A 16,235-nucleotide genomic window follows, 5' to 3' on the forward strand; every position below is an offset into this window, starting at 1 on the left:
AGTTCTTCCCTCCTCCTCTGCCCAGTCCGGGGTACCGAACCTCAGAAAAAGAAACAGAAGTCCGTGGTTCTTCTCTGCCCATGCCCCGTGGTCCCAAAAAGACGCCACATGGCTGCCTCGCCTGGGTTTAAATCCCAGCACCATTTCCGACTCCTCCCACAATTGGCCACAGCTGCCAGCAGTCCCGTATTTTTTTCATCTTTTCTGCGCTGCCATAGTAAGTCCAGGCAGGTGTGGCCCTGCAGTGTGGAGACAGTCATCTCCAAGCTCTTAGCAGGCTCCTAACCAAGGGAGTTGCCTCCCAGTTACATCATGGGTTGAAGTCACTCCCATCCCCCTGGCTCTAAGCCTGGCCACAGCTGTTTAACATATCTATGAAACCAGTTAAAAGTTACAGATATGTTAAATGAGCATTCAGAGGTTAGCTGCAAAGCTGTTGCTATTCAAAACAACTCTCAGTGGCCCTGCTCCATGCGTCCCATCCCCCAGCTCAGACTTGTGGGGGTGAGGATATCCTATATATAAATTTTTTCTAATATTTCCAAGTTTCGGACCCCATTACAAAGCCCTATTTGGGCCCCCCCCTTGGCTGCACCCTGTTACAGAACAAACTCGCCACCGTGGCCCACTGTCCATGCAGAGCTGACGCTCCCTCCGGACTTCTTGTGCTCTGATGACCTTGGAAGGGAAGGCGAGGTCCCTCCTCTGGCTTCTGCTTGGTTAGGGGCTCCCAGGCAGGGCTGCTGGGGCACACAAAGGGCTAGAGTGGAGGGAAGTGGGGCTCCCTCCCACACAGCCCCCGCTCTCCGCGCCTCATTGTCAGAAGAGCTGTATACACACTGGTCTTGTGACAGCCACACAGCCGCCCGGAGTAGACGTGTCCTGCTCCTCTGGCCCTGGGCTGCATCTGGCTCTTTTTCTCTCTCGGTGGCCCGCTGCTCCTCCCCGAAGCCTTCTCCCATCACCCCAGCTCTGGACGCAGTGGGGGTGCATCTCAGATCAGCTCCAGCGCAGTGCCTGCTCCCCAGTGGGTGCAAGTAGCTGCCGCTGAACTTGGATGTGGCTGCCCCTTGGCCCCAGCCGGGGGTCCATGCTGTGACCCCGATGCAGAGACAGATGCATGAAGAGGACTTGACCTGTCTGATAGCAAGTTCTGATGGGCTGGAATCGGCACCATTCCTTTCTGACATGAGATTCTGTGCTGGTTCTGCTGTGTCCTCTGGCTCCCGAAATCTGTCATCTGAGGGGCTGCGGACAGTGTGGCTGGTGGTCGAAGGTGTGTGAAGTGAGGGTGTCCCCATCCTGGGATGTCCCTGGAATCTAGTCTTTGCACACTGTTTGCCCAAGGCCACCTCTTCTCTCCCTCAAATCCTACTACTACAAGGCAAGCTTTCTGCCCCTGGGGCACCTGAGTTGGGAGGCCCTTCACCTGCCTTGGGCTGGTGGAGTTGGGCAGGAGGGAGGCTGGCTTTTGACAGGCAGCTGAGCTCACAGGGCTGTAGCCCTGGCCCCCTCCCCACCTCCCATCCCAGCTGGCTCCAGAGGGGAAGCAGGGGTGTGGGCAACTTCACAGGGAAACTTTTGTTCTTGCCCAGAACAGACGCAGGCTGGGGACCGAGCTTCCCCTTGGCTGCCTCGGCGACTGGGGCCACTTGAGTTCATGTTTATTTTCACAGTGTGGATTCCATGGAGATAATCGTGCCTGACAGGGGCACCCTGGGAAGAGGACGGTGGCCTCCGTGGAGCGCCTACTATGTGCTAGACCCAAAATAGGCAGGACCCAATGAAATCCAGGGATTAGACAGGGAACTGCGCTGACCTGAGGAAGAGGCAGTCAAAGTTCAGAGAGGGGAAGCGACTTGTCCCAGGTCACACAGCAATGAGCAGAGAGCTGGAAGGCAAGGCTACCTGCTCCCCTGGGCTCCTTCTACTTTGTGCCTGAATTACAGTCGGAGGAACTGGGTCTCCCTGGGGTCTTGTGCAGGAAGTGCCACCCAGGGCTCTGCAGAGCCAGGGCCCCGCACAGCCAGGGCCCCTGCGGCAGCATGGGTAAGCATGTGGGTGTCTTTCCAAGTCTCGGCTTTGGCCAGTCAGCAAACTCCCCAAGCCTCACTCTCCCCGTCTGTGTAACGGGGTTAATCACCATGTCGGTCTCACCCGGGAGCCGTGCGGGTGGATGAGGAGGAAGGACTCAGTGATAACCACGGCTGACACCACTACCACCGTCCTTTTTCTAGGTCGCCCAGGCCCTGGGGGGCCTGCCATGGGCCCCCAAAGACGGGTCAGTGAGGCTTCCAAAGGGAGACCTTTTCCACCAAGGCTGTGAGGGTGTGAGAGGACAGCTGGCCGTGTCTGGGCCCGTGCTGCTCGTCTGTCCTGCAGAACAGATGGGAGGTTTCACGAGGAATCACCCCTGTCCCTCTCCAGCTGCCACCACCCTCGGTCTGGCCGCCATCTCCCTCCCGGGGCTACCAGGCCTCCTCAGCACCAGCCAGCTCCTGCCCGGCTTCTCCCCAGACCCACCTTCCATGTTACGTATTTATTTTTCTGTATTTACTTTCCCCACCAGTTTCTTTCCTTCTGAACTGCAGCCCGAAGCCCCCAACAGACCCCACTCACCGGGCTGGTGCCGCGCACAGCCAGCGATCCCGGCCTCCGACGCGGGAGGACCCGAGGAAACCGCCGAATCAAAACCAAACGTGGAACCAATAAAGTCTTTAACCTGACACTACAAACTTCCCACAGACTTCAGAGAAATACCTCGAGAAGTGCATGACCTTTTAGTTTCTCCCCAAGGCCACCTCCTCCTCCAGCGGGGTCTTTCTAAAACACAGATTTGACCTTGTCACTTCCCGGCTTCAGAACCCTTCGATAGCTCCTCATTATTTATTATTCTTATTCGCTAACATTTATCCAGGCCCTCTGCTGCCGGGTCCGGCACGGGATGCCTTTCGTGCATGGGTCCCCGTGGGGTAAGGGAACAGCCATGAGGGGGGACGGCAGGGTCACGCAGCTGGTGACGGTGGAGCGGGGCCGCAAACCCAGGTCCATCTGAGCCCAGGGCCTGTGCCTCGCCACCTCTCCGCTGCCCCGCTGGGTTCCGCAGCCTGCCCTTGAAGAGCCCCATGGCCTGGCGCTGACATCCTTCCCCCACCCCCTCATGCCCCCTCTGGCTTGACCCTCCCAGCACCCCACTTCTGTCCCTGTCTCAGTGTCCTCCGCAGGACCTCCTTGCCTCCCGTAACCCACTGGCTCCTGTGACTTGAACTTCTGAATCACCAGCAGCTCTTAAAATTTACCATCTTGAAATACAAGCCTCCCTTGACCTTGAGCCTCCGGCTAGAGACCATCTTCTGTCTTTCTTTCCACCTCCTGCCAAACTTGTGAAAGACCAGCGTGTGGCCCCCTGTCGCCGCCCCCCTCTTCACCTCCATCCAGCCCTCAGCTCCTTGCACTTGCCCTCTGCTCCCCCCTCCCTGGAATCGGCTCCCGGTGAGGCCACCTCTGCCCTTCCCGTGGCCCAGCCTGTTTCTTAGATTTTCATTCCTCATGTTGCTTCCTCAACATTTCTTTCCTCTGGCTCACCCCCTACCTCCGCTGTTCCTCCTCCAGCCACTCCTTGGCGTCTCATACTTGCTCCATGTCCCGAGTACTGTTGTGCCCTAGCGTTCCAACCACCTGGGCCCGCAGCCACACTCTCTGGGGGACTGACAAGCAAACCTGTACTTACAAACCTCTGGCTTATCTTCCCACTCACTGCCTCTGGGTGTCTTCACTGGGACACCTCACAGGCCCCGCAGACTCAGCACATCCCCAGGAGCCCCTCCCCCAGGGGGAACCCCTCCCAGGCGGCCCAGCTCCCAGGAGGCACCACGCTCAGCCCCGACCCAGGTGTGGCTCAGAGCACCTGTGGACCCCTCCCTCTCCCCCACTGTGCACTCCTGCTGCTCCAGGCCCCTGGGTCCCCCTCAGCGCAACCCCTTCCTCCTCGGCATCCCCAGGCCCCTGCCCTCCTCCAGCCTCCTGACCCGTCTTCTCCCTGCAGCCCCCACCCCACTGGCCCCGCAAACGCTTCTCCCCACTGTACGTAGACCAGGGTCCCTCAGAGGCAAGTTTGGTCTGGCTCTGCACCTTCAACGGCACCCTGCCGCTCCCACCATAAACCCGCTTCAGTCAAGCCCGAGTGGTGTGGCCCCTGCCAGCTCCTCCGTCCCACTTTCTCGTCGTGGGATCTTGGGTCAGTCTGTGAACCTCCCTGCCAACGCACCACCCTCAATGCCCGTCGCTCGAGGCTCTCCTGCCTCCTGCTTTTACGAGAGCTGTCCCTTCTTCTCTAGCCCTGCAGGCAGGCTACTCTTCATTGTCAAGTCTTTGCTCGCATGTCATCCCCTTTCAAGTCCCCTGGAAGGGTCAGGTACCCCTTCTCCTACGATCCTACTGGGGCTTATACAGGCACCCACGAAAGTGGTCATTTCTTGTATCGCAATAGTGGTCTTGTTCCCTGTCTTCCCTCCCCACACCCACTGCAGTGGGACTTTCTTGAGGGTCGGACTGGAAGAGGATTTAACCCTGGGTCTCTGGGGCCCAGCCCAGGTCCGGCACAGAGACAAGGCTCCGAAAATGTTTGTTGGATTGTCTTCAATTCAGGAAAAAAAAAAAAAACTGGACTGAAAGTTTGGAAAATCACCAGGTGGGGCTGGGAGAACCAATCGCTAGGGGCTCGGCAGTTGAGGCTTCAAGCCAGAGCCAAGCTTGGAGGGGTCCTGGCCACTGTGATCCAACAGCTCCCAACACACACCCTGGGCGCGGAGAGTCCCAGCGGCTCTGGGACCAGAACTGGGCCTCCGGCTCCCGGATGGGCCCGGGAGTCACCCCTGCCTGGGGCTTTTGGAGCTGGCCGGGCCTGGCTTTGCATCTTGGCCACTATTCCCAGCTGTGTGACCTTGGGCAACTCCCTTCATCTTTCCAAACCTCTGTTTCCCCCCTTACAACGTGGGGAAGATCATCTCTGTGGGCTGCGTGGGTACACTGAGGTCATTTCCATGGAGCGGCTGGACAAGCGCTGGCTACCCAGTGGGGGCTCGGGAAATCCCTGTTCGTGCGGTCATGCAGCCTGGGGGCCTCTCTGGCCAGCCCTGACCCTGGCCTCTGCTGGGAGACCCGGCGGGGCCCACAATCGTAGTTGCTTTTATTTAACACGTGTGCCAGGCACTGTGCTTGGTGCCTGACCTGCATTACGTACACCAGGCCCATCCTCCTGATGTGCCAATGAGGAAACTCAGGTTCAGAGAGGTCGGGCTGTTTGCCCAAGGTCACAGAGCCAGTGAGCGACACTGGGGCTGAAATCAGACCAAGCTCTTAAGGGCTGGTTCCATCTGTGTGTGGATCCTGGGCCAGCCTTGCCTGGACCGAGGGCCGCTGGAGAGGCCCAGCCAGGCAGCCTTGCCCCGCCGCTCCCCTCCCCTCTGCCCGCCGCTAGATCTGTTTAAACTAGCAGAGCGGGGTGAGGTGGGGAGGCCGCGGAGAAGGTACGGAGATGTTTGTTTTCCTTGGGGGTTTATATCAACATTGGTCTTGACATTTCGCCTGTTATTATGTGTGGTTCTTTAGAGGGTGAAATAATATTTTCTTTTGCTTGAGAAAAGGACAAAGTTCAGACAGAGCTCTTGGCCCCAAATGGATTTTCCTCTTTCCCTGCTTTCCATGTGCCATAGCGAGTCCGGGTTCCTCCGGGCGCCTCCGCGGGGCAGAGGCCCGCCGTCGTCCGGAGTGGCAGAGCTCCGCGGCGCGGCCGGAGCCCGGGCCCCACAGGCTCGCTGTGAGCTGCGGGTGTCATCTATTCGCCAGGGGTCCCTTTTGTGGCCATGCCTGGTGTCCTCTCCGTTACACACGTGTGATGGGGGCTCCTGTGAGTGTGGGCTCTGCCTGTCCCTAGACACGCAGTGGGCTGCCAGCAGGTCTCCACCCTGGACACTCCCTGGGGGACTGTCCCTGGGGGAGTGTCCAGGTGGCACCGTCAGTGTACACCGTGCACCGTAGGTAAACCCCAGAGGAGAGCCTCTGTGGCCTCACAGACGCCACGATCTAAACACATCTGGGCGCCGGAGTTACAGGCGTTCTCCCTGTATCCGTGGAGGAACCCCCACGCTCCAGACACGTCCTGGGCATTCGCGTTTCCGGTGGCACGCTGGAAAGCGAATATGCGCAGGTCCTGTAGGGGTGCGGCGACCTCTGCGCCCTGGATTCATCCGCTCGTGCGCCGTAGAGAATCGGCATGATGAGCACCGGTGGGATTTGCTGGTACATAAGGGTCGCAGACTGGGTGGCTTAAAATAAGTTAATTTTCTCAGTTTCTGGAGACCAGAAGCCCGAAGTCAAGGTGTGTGCAGGGCTGGGTCCTTCCGAGGCCCTGTCCCTTGGCTTGTGGAGGTGTCACCCCAGTCTGGGCCTCGGTCTTCACGCGGCCTCTTCCTGGGCGCGTCTCCTCTGTCTGTGCCTCAGTGTCCCTCTCCTTCCTCCCACAAAGACACCAGCCACTGACCTTACGACCCACTCTAAGCCAGTGCAGTCTCATCTTAGCTTAACGAATTACATCTGCACAGACTTAGCTTCAATACAGTCACAGCCTGAGAGTCCCGTGGGACGTGAACCTGGGGTTCGCCATTCAACCCAGTACAGCTCCCGTTCCCGAGGGCTTTCTGTGGAGAACGAATTGGCACTCTTTTTATGTATTATCTCATTTAATCCTCCCCCCACCCTGAAGCAGGGGGTGTTATCTTCCTCATGTTATAGTGAAGGCAGCTGAGACTCAGAGGGGGAGCTTCATCTGCTCTCCGACACACGGCCACTGTGCAGGGGTGACAGCTTCCTCCGTGGAGAGCCCCCACTCTGCGACTCTGCCTCCCCTGAGGGCAGGTGTGGTCTGTGTGGGGGAGGCCCGGGGCTTGCCTCTCAGGCCGGAGGAGGAAGCTTCAGGGTCATAGGTGGGCAGAAAAATGAAGGTGACAGCGATGACAATGCACGTGTTGGGCGATCCTGCGTGTGCTGTCTCGTTTGTCCCCCACCCTGAGTCCCTGGGGAACCCACACTGCAAGGGGAGGTGAACGAGATCCCAGAAGCCCCAACACCTGCTTAGCACCTGAGACGCTTAACCTTTGCCACTTTGCAAAAGACGGTCCATGCATTCAAGTCCCCTCTGCTGCTGCCTGGGGCTTGGTGAGACTTCATGATATCCTGGATGATTTAGATGCAATCGAGTCTCCTGGAGAGAAGGATTTGTCCCCAGAATTGCTCGTCATGCTCTCCGATTGGTAGAGTTCAACGCTTGCTTCTTGGTTGACCTCTATCCCTTTCAAGGGCAAGGTCCTGTCTGGGTGGATCTAAAAAGTAGCATTCTGTTTTAAAGCAGAGCCAACCCTCTCTCCCCAGAATAAAGATCCACCGGCTGACTGGAGGGTCGGGGGCAAACATGCCAGCTCATGAATGGGAAGTCTGGTTTCTCATCTAATGTTCTGAAGGAGCAGCGGCCAGTCCTTTCACTTGACTAGTATTCACTGAGCACCAGGCATGTCCTGGGCCGTTTCAGGTGTTAGGGGTGGAATCCTCACGGGGTCTGCAGTCTAGCTGGGGAGAGAGGAAAACAAAGTCAGCAAACCCATGAACATGACCATCAGAGCATGGAAGATGCAGCGAAGAGAGAAAGGGAAATGCTGAGATGAGGGTCTGTCGGGGGCGGGGCCGCCCCATGGGAACAGGTGCCCAGGGAGGGCCTCTGCCTTGGCCAGGCTCCCCCGAAAGCAGGGCCTGAGACAAGGACTTGTACCCAAGGGGAGTGTGAGCCCCGGGGGAAGGAGGAGCCAGTGTGAGGATGTGTCACTAAGTGGGACACTGCTGTCTAGGGACCCCACTGCCATCTAGGGACCATGTTGACCTTGTCCCAAAGGGCAGGGGAGGTGTTGCGTGAATCTCATCCCAGGACTGTCGGTCTGGGCAAGGGGGGGAGGTGTTTGTCCACTGGCCTCCATCCCCGTTGGCTGAAGGTTTGCCCCGCTGGGGTTACTTCTTCCTGAGCCTTTGGGTCATGGATGCCTGAGCTCCGCATGGTTTCTCCCAAGCGGTGTCCAGCGAGGAGCCCAAAGGCAGCAGGTGCACAGAGTGAGGTGTGGGCCTCTTGCACATGTGTGTGGAGCTGCAACAGAGACAGGAAGGACTGTTGGCATCCAAAGTGCTTGAGTGTCCAAAATGGTGTCTCTGAGGAGGTGACATGTGGGCTGGGACCCGGGAGGAGAAAGGACCGGCTTGTGCTGAGCTGCTTACCTGTGAGGAAACCTAAAATCAATACGTGGTTTTGGCTCTCATCGGTCATGACCTTTGGGGAGACCTTGGGCCAAGCAGCGTGAGCGTGGCTGGCTTCTGACCCCAGTTCAACATCCCTGAGCCTGGAATTTCACCTTGGAGGTGCTTCACGCTGGGAAGTGGAGGGGCTGGGTGCAAACTGGGGCCCATGAGACTCCAGTTCCGGACATCGCTCCATTTGCAGAGGCTGCGACATGCCACCCACGTTGGCCTGATGGCCCCCAGGGCTCTGAAAGGAGCGCTCTGAGCCTCCCCATCTGTCCCTTCTCACACCTGCGCTGCTGGCTCTGCCCGCCCGGTGCAGCCTCCACTTCACACCTGTCAGCCCTGTTCCGCTGGGTCTCTCTCAACACCGGCCGCACCAAGGAGCCGCTGCCCCTGCGCCCGTGCTGGGGGTCCAGCCTCTGCTGTGGTTCGCTGCCCCGGCTTCACACGCTCAGACTCCACTGCAAGTTGTCACCCACCGCACGGCTCTGCCCTCCATGGCACCCGCCTGCTGCCCTTGGTGCAGAAGTGAAAGATCAAAACAGAATCTTCACTTCATTGGCTTCTAAGGTCAACCCGCAGCACGCAGGTGCCACCGCTGCTGCTGACAAATGAACGGCCTGCCTGATGGCAGGTGCGAGGTGGAGCTGGGCGTGGGCCCGGCGGCCTGGTGCCTACCCTGGTGGTGCAGACTTGGGGGCGGGGGTTGGCTTTGTCTGCAGGGCAGGGGCGACCGCAGCATCTGCCTGCTGTCCCCAGAGCTGCAGGGGGGCCACCGAGGACGAGGTGTGGACAGAGGCTGGGGTGGGGGTAGAGGTACGTTCAGCTCATCCAGGACCTTCCAGGTGCTCCCAGGGACTCAGCTCTGCACGGGGTGTTCCACGTTCTTCTTGCCCTTCCCTTCAGGTCCCCCGGCCACAGCACGGCCGACCGCTCAGAGAAGGGGCGCCATCCCGGCGCAAGGACAGGGCTGCAAGGGTGTGGTCAGTGAGCAGGGAAACAGAACAGGGGATCAAACAGTGGCTTGGGGGCACCACAGTACTAGGCACACCTCTGAACAGTGGGTATGAGTCCCAACTGAACAGAGTCAGGGACACAGTAGACTCTGTTTGGTGACAGCAGGGCAGGACCCGAGATACAGTGGGACAGTCCCTGGGGACACAGTCGTGTGGACAGAGCTCAGAGGGGCCTGGCCTAGAGCTGTCCCTGGTCCCCCTGCTGCCTCACCCCCGCAGGTCTCTCAGCCCCACCCCACTCCGCCCCGCCCAGCCCTGGCCTCACTGGCCCAGGGCCAGGGCTGCTCCTCACCCTCAGCAGCCCCTGCCACTGTCTGACGCGCCTTTGAAATCTTATCTCTCATCTTGTTCTCTGTTTCCTCCCCGTCCAGGCCTCATCTGTCTCCTGTCTCCCACCCACCCCCCACCTGCTTTCCATCTGTATCCCCCCTCCCCACTCTCGCTGCCCGATGGCCACTGTCTGCTCCTGTCCTGTCCTATCAGCCTGGCTCCAGCTCCAGCCCTTTCCTGCCCCTCCAGGGGGAGATTTCAGAGCTTCGGGTTAGGATCCTGCCTCCTGTATGCCCAGGGTCCCAGACCTGTCCTTGGTCCTCCTTCCTTCCACTAAAAATGCAGGCTGCAGCCCCTTAGACCCCTCAGGTATCTGGTCAACCCCCATAGAAATCTGAGGGCCAGCTCCTAGGGGCCCTCCTCCAGGCAGCCCTCCTGACTGCCCCCTCCGCCCCCGCCCAAAAGGCAACGCCTCCCTTCTCTGAGCTTGCCCAGCGCATTGTGTCCCTCGACCTTTTCCTGAATCACGTGGGTCATAGCCACCTGGGGCTCTTCCTCCACTTTAGCCTGTGACTTCCTCAAGGGCAGGGACAGCTCCACCCTGCCTTCTTTCTAGACAGGGAAACTGAGGCTGGGTGAGCAGGTGCACCCTCTCCGGTTCTGCCCAAGCTACTTCTGTCCCCTTCACGGCTCAGTCTCAGCATGACGCCTTTGGCCAGGTTGTTCTGACTTCCACCTAACCTGGCTCCCTCCCACCCCTACCGCCTACCCATCCTCCACACCTGCACCCTAAGTTCCCCTTTTGGGGCTTCACCTTCTATTTCACAGAGGAACCAGATAGGAACACCTCATCTTCCCAGGTACCCAGAGCAGCTGAGGGTGGCCCAATCCAGGTGCCCACAGTGCCCCGGGTCACCCACAGAGCCCTCTGGCTTCCTGCCCCTCAGCAAAGCCACGTGTCCCTTGCCGGCCCCAATCCCAGCCCTCCCCTTAGGAGCTGAGTGACTACAGGTGAGTTCCTTCTCTCTGGGTCTCACTTGAAAGTTGCTGAGGAGGATGACGATGGTGCCCAGCTCAGGGCTGTTTGAGAATTAAACGGGTCAAATACGAATGTGCATGAAGACCTTGCAGCTGGACCCGGCACACAGCCAGGGCTCAGCTCCTCGCTCCCAGGCACTGTGGGTGCAGTGGCAACAGAAATGTAGACGCCAGTCATGGATTTGAACATGAAGATCTCTCTCACTGTGTATCAGTAACAGTGGTTAGCAATCACTTTTGTTGCCGTGGTCCCGGTTCCTCTCCCGTGGGTCTCTGAGTCTTCTAGTACATGCGGAGGGGTGGGCTCTGACTCTCATCTTCCAGGGGAGCTGACCAAGACGCAGAAGGACGGACTCAAGCAGGCCACACCACAGTAGGCGAGGGATGAGATGAGGCTGACAGGGGGCGTTGGGGCTTCAGGATCCCGGGTCTTCTTCAGCTCAGGTACTTCCCACTGGGCAACCTGAGGCGAGCCGTGCTCCCTCTTGGCCTTAGCTTACCCATCTGTAAAATGGGGATCATAACGGGCCTTCCCTCACTGGGCCTCGGTGACAGTTCAGGAACTTCTAGGGGCTCACTCAGCGATCACTCAAGAAATGGTGGCTGGAGTAGCAGCTCGGGCTAGGGTCTGGCCCAGATCTGCCGGCCCCGACCTTCTCACTGTGCTCCGGGGCCCGGCTTTCCTGGAATGCCTGGGGGCCTGTCCTGCTCTGCCAAAGACCCTCCGGTGTCTGAAGCCACGTGCATGTCAACCACGGTTCAGGACGGAGCCTGAGCCTCTTGAGCCACAGCCCCTGTTGGACTTCTTTGAGGTGTGTGTCCTCAGAGTTAAAACCTAAACCAGGAAGGGAGGGTAACAAGGCATATTGCTGTTCATTCAGATTGTCCTGCTTTGAATTATGTCATCAGGGACACCCCAATGGCTACCTGGCACAGACCCGCCTAGATGGGCAGTGAGCTCCTGGGCATGACCTGCCACTGCCCCAAACTTCCGTGGCTCCCACTGTCCACAGGAACCAGCCAGGTGCCTTTCCCAGACCCAGGCCACCTCCTGGCTATGGGACCTGGGAAAAGGGCGCATCCACCAAGAGACTCGGTTTCCACCTGGAAAATGCAGAAAAATGTTCTTTACCCTACAGGTTTGCCCAGAACTGAGGGGTTTCTTCGGCTGTAGTGCTGAAACCCAGAACGTTCCAGAAAAAGCAGGTCAAGTTGGTCGCTTACAGGGCTGTTGAGAGGGTGACAAGAGAAAATGTGTGAAAAGCACTCAGGATGGCGCTTGGCAAAGGGTGGCTGGCACGGGGCCCCTCCGCACACTGTAGTCCACGGCTCACACAGCCCTGGCCCTCGCCCAGTGCCCCTGCTCGTTCTCCCTGCCTTGGAGATGAGCAGATGGAGGCCGGAGAGAACAGGCAGCACATCTGGGGTCAGGCAGGGTGGGCACAGGACCGGCTTAGTGTGGAAGACTAAGGGACTGTTCACAGGGACTCAGCCCTGAGTCTGGTGGGTGGCGTGTCATGGGAGAGTCATGGTCAGCAGGTGGTGTTTTCCTCCTGGGCGGTGGGGACCAGAGTCCAGGGTCTGCCGGGGTCTGCCGGCCGTGAGGGGAGCCCTCTGGCCACGGGGGGCGGGGGGAGAAGGTGGAAGTGTGGGTGGAGGTGACTGGAGTGGGAGGGAGCACACAGGCTGTGACCGTCAGGCATTGGTCCCCGACTCTCATTCATGCAAGCCCCCTGAGTGCCACTGTCCTATGCGTCCTGAGTGAAGCCACTTTATCTCCTGACCCTCGATTACTTGTCTGGAAAAGGGGAGTGATCACCCATCTAGCAGGGTTTTCCTCATCCTTCAATGAGGCAGCTTATGAAAGGCCTTCGCGAGGAGTCCGGCTCTAGTGGGTGGATGGCAGACATTAGCTAACAATATGGTCGTAATGAAGAGAAGAATACAGTCCACAAAACGTGTTTCCCTCCAGGGCCCCACTGAATGCTCACAGCAGCACTCACGGGAAGAGCGGTTCTGACTCTCCCCACTTTCCAGACGAGGAAACCGGGGAGGAAGGTCAGAGAAGAAGTTGTCCACCGCTGAACAGGACGTGGCAGGCGGGGCCGGGAAGCCTGGCACAGGGGAGGCGGCTGAGACCACCAGTCTCCCTGCCTGACAGCCTTCCAGCTTGCTGTCCCCCTGACCCCACCCCAGGACAGACTTTGTCCTTCTGGCTCCACTGAGATCCCAGGGCCTCCATTCCCCACCCTCTGTATTACTATTATTATTATTATTTTGTTGTACTTATCACTAGGGGAAATCAAATGGTTGTTTTTCTTGTTTATATCCATTTTTCCCACGAGAATGTCAGTTCCAAGAGGGCAGAGACTTTGTCTTTCTGTTTGTGGCAACATCTCCATTACCTGGCATGAAGCAGGCCCTCTGCAAACAACTGTCCAAAGATTCCATCATCTTCTAAAGACTAGAAGGAATGGAGCTTGGTGTCCCGCTGCGTCAGCAGTGGTGCAGTGCCCTACACCAGCCAGAAGATGGCAGCAGAGAACAAGGTACCTGATGGGTGGAGCCCAGGTGATGGCACAGGTTTGACCTTGGAAGTGAGCTTCTGGCCGCCTAGGTGCCTCTGCCTTCCTCCACCTTCTCCTCTTAGCCACGGTAGGCCTGCAGATCCCAACTGGGCAGAAGGAATCCTTTTCCAACAGCGTATAATAACAGTTATTACAGATTAACTATAAAAGCAGTACATGCTAGGCACCTCACTGCATTATCTCACTGACTTCTCACAAGAGCCCTCTTACTAACCTCATTCTCGGACAGTGAGGTGCAATACCGTGCCCCAGCTCCCATCGCCCCGGGGGAGCAGGGACTAGTAGACAGAGTGTTTTCACAGCACCATCAGACGGGGCCCCTGAGCTTCAGCTGTCTCTCAGCACACTCAGTGGGCCAGCAGGGTGGAGGTGAGTTCCTCATCTCTGGAGGAGTGCAAGCTGCGACAAGTGATCACTGACTAGAGAAGGTATGGAGCACCAGATGCCCAAGGCCACTCCTGGCCAGGCAGGACAGGCTATGTAATTTTCAGGACACAGGCAGAATTAAAACGTTGGGCCCTCTGCTCAAAAATTAAGAATTTCGAGACAGTGAGCGCAGGGCCCTTCTTTGTACAAGGTGCTGTGAGACTCCCAGGTCCCAGGCCCGGGAAGCCAGTCCCTTCGGGTCTGGGGGAGATGTGTGGGAGTCAGGTCTCAGGCGCCCCTGGGAGGTCACCAGCCCAGCTCTGCAGGGGTCCAGGGAAAAGCCCCTCTCGGCATGTTTCTTCCCACAGGACAGGGCCCTGCATCCCTGCACCTTTTATCTGCCTTTTCTGGCAGTGATTTATCTCGACATGAATGGCTGGGGCGGCCCCCGAGGCACAAGTCCCGTTTGATGGTCCATGAATCTTTCTTTCCTTTCCGGATCCTCCGGCCACTCTCCATGCAGCCGGGCAGACCCACCGCTTCCTTTCTGCCAAGTGAGGATTAGGGAGCCATAAAACAAGGAACCCAGAGCCCTGGCCGGGGAGCAAACACATGGGCCTCAGATGCGCTAGCCAGCTGGCAGGAGATGGAAGGGGCTGCGGGGATCGAGTCCTGGAGGGGTCCCCTTTCCTAGGGGGCCACCATTTCTACTCTCCCAGGGCCATCTCCAGGGGGAGAGGCGATCCCAGCTGAAGCCAGAGCTAGAGGTGGTCCTGGTGTGGCAGGGCATAAGGGATCCCAGGCCGAGCTGCGTGTGAGGACCCTGGTCACACCCAGGTGGGGAGAACTAAGCACCCACTATGTGCTGGGCACTTGATACACCTTGTTCTCAGGTGTCCCGTCTGAAGAGCACAGATGAGGATCTAGGCCTCTGAGATGTGAGGCCACCAGGGCTAAGATCACACAGCCAGGATGTGATGGGTTCAGGGTTTGAATCCAGGTGAACAGGTGACAAAGCTCTATCACAAAGAAAAACACTGTTTGAAAGAAAAATGTACTGTTGGGAAAACATGGGATTTGTTTTTGAACGTTATCTATTTTAAAAAGTCAGTTATAAAGGCATGTGGGGGAACATTCAAAAGGGGTAGAAAATAAGGAAAGTTTGAAAATCATGCCTTCCTTTCCCCTCCCCTGTTGTCCGTGGTGCCCCGATTTCCGTCCCTTTCAGCCTGTGCCCAGGAGTGGCGCTCAAGGTGTCACACGGTCAGTCTGCTGGTAGTTTGAGGGGCTGCCATGCTGTTTTCCCTGGTGGCTGCGTCATTCTGCGCTCCCATCCGAGGTGCGTGAGGCTCCCATCTCTCCACGTCCTCGCCCCTACGTGCTTCCTGTCATTGGTGCTGTTGCTAGTTTTATAAGAGTCACCAAAATGGTATGAAGTGTAGTTTTCTGATTGCATTTCTTTAATGACACACGATGTCGAGCATCTTTTCATGTGTTTATTGGCTATTTGTGGACCTTCTTTGGAGAAATTTTTATTCAAGTCCTTGGCTCATTTTTCAGTGGGGTTGTTTGTGGGGTTTTTTTGTTGTTGTCGAGTTGGAGAAGTTCTCTCTGTATTTCGGCTACTGATTCTTAATCAGATATTTGATTTGTAAATATTCCCACCCATACCTTGGGTTGTCTTTGTATTCTCCTGAGGGTGTCTTCTGATGCACAGAATTTTTAATTTTAACAAAGTTTGATTTGTCCTTGTTGTTGTTGCCTGTGTCTTTGGTGTCACAGCCAAGAAGTCATCGCCAAATCCGAGTTAGGGAAGCTTTCGTCCTGTGTTTTCTTCTCAGAGTTTGAGCGTTTTAGGTTCACACTTAGGGACATTTTGAGTTAATTTTTGTATACTGTGTCATTCTCTTGCAGGTGGCTATCCAGTTTTCCCCTCACTGTGGGTTGAGAAGATTGTCTTTTCTCCATCGACTAGTCCTGGCATCTCTGCCAAAGTCATTGGACCACGCACGTGAGTTTATTTCTGTGCACCCTATCCCATTTGTCTACACCTCTACATCAGTGCCAGCACCGTGCTGTTTTGATGAATATAGTGAGTTTGTAGGGAGTTTTGAATTCAAGAAGTGTGAATCCAACTTTGTTCTTATTTTTTAGTATTGTTTTTTGGCTATTTGGTATCCCTTGAGATTTCATATGAATTTTTGGATGCTTTTTATTTCTGCAAAAAAAAAATCATTGAGATTTTGACAGGGATTGCATTAAGTATATAGATTGTCTTGGGAAGTATTGACATTTTAGAAACATTAGTTCTTCCAATACATGAGCCTATGATGTTTTTCCCTTTATTTGTCTTTAATTTCTTCTCAGAAATGTTTTGTAGTTTTTAACTTACAAGTCTTTTTCCTGCTTTGTTAATGAATTCCTACAGATTTTGTGTGTGTGTGATGCTATTCTAAATGAAATTTTCTGAATTTCTTTTTCAGATTGTTCATTGTTAGTGTTCAGAAACACAACGTATTTTTCTGGGTTGGTTCTGTATCCCGCTACTTTGCTGAATTTGATGATTAAGTCTAACCATGTTTTTTGGAATTTGCTTGTTAATTCTAACCATGAAATT

This window comes from Artibeus jamaicensis, unplaced genomic scaffold (assembly GCF_021234435.1).
Source record: "Artibeus jamaicensis isolate MK-2021 breed Jamaican fruit bat unplaced genomic scaffold, CSHL_Jam_final contig_471, whole genome shotgun sequence".
Classification (NCBI taxonomy): Eukaryota; Metazoa; Chordata; class Mammalia; order Chiroptera; family Phyllostomidae; genus Artibeus; species Artibeus jamaicensis.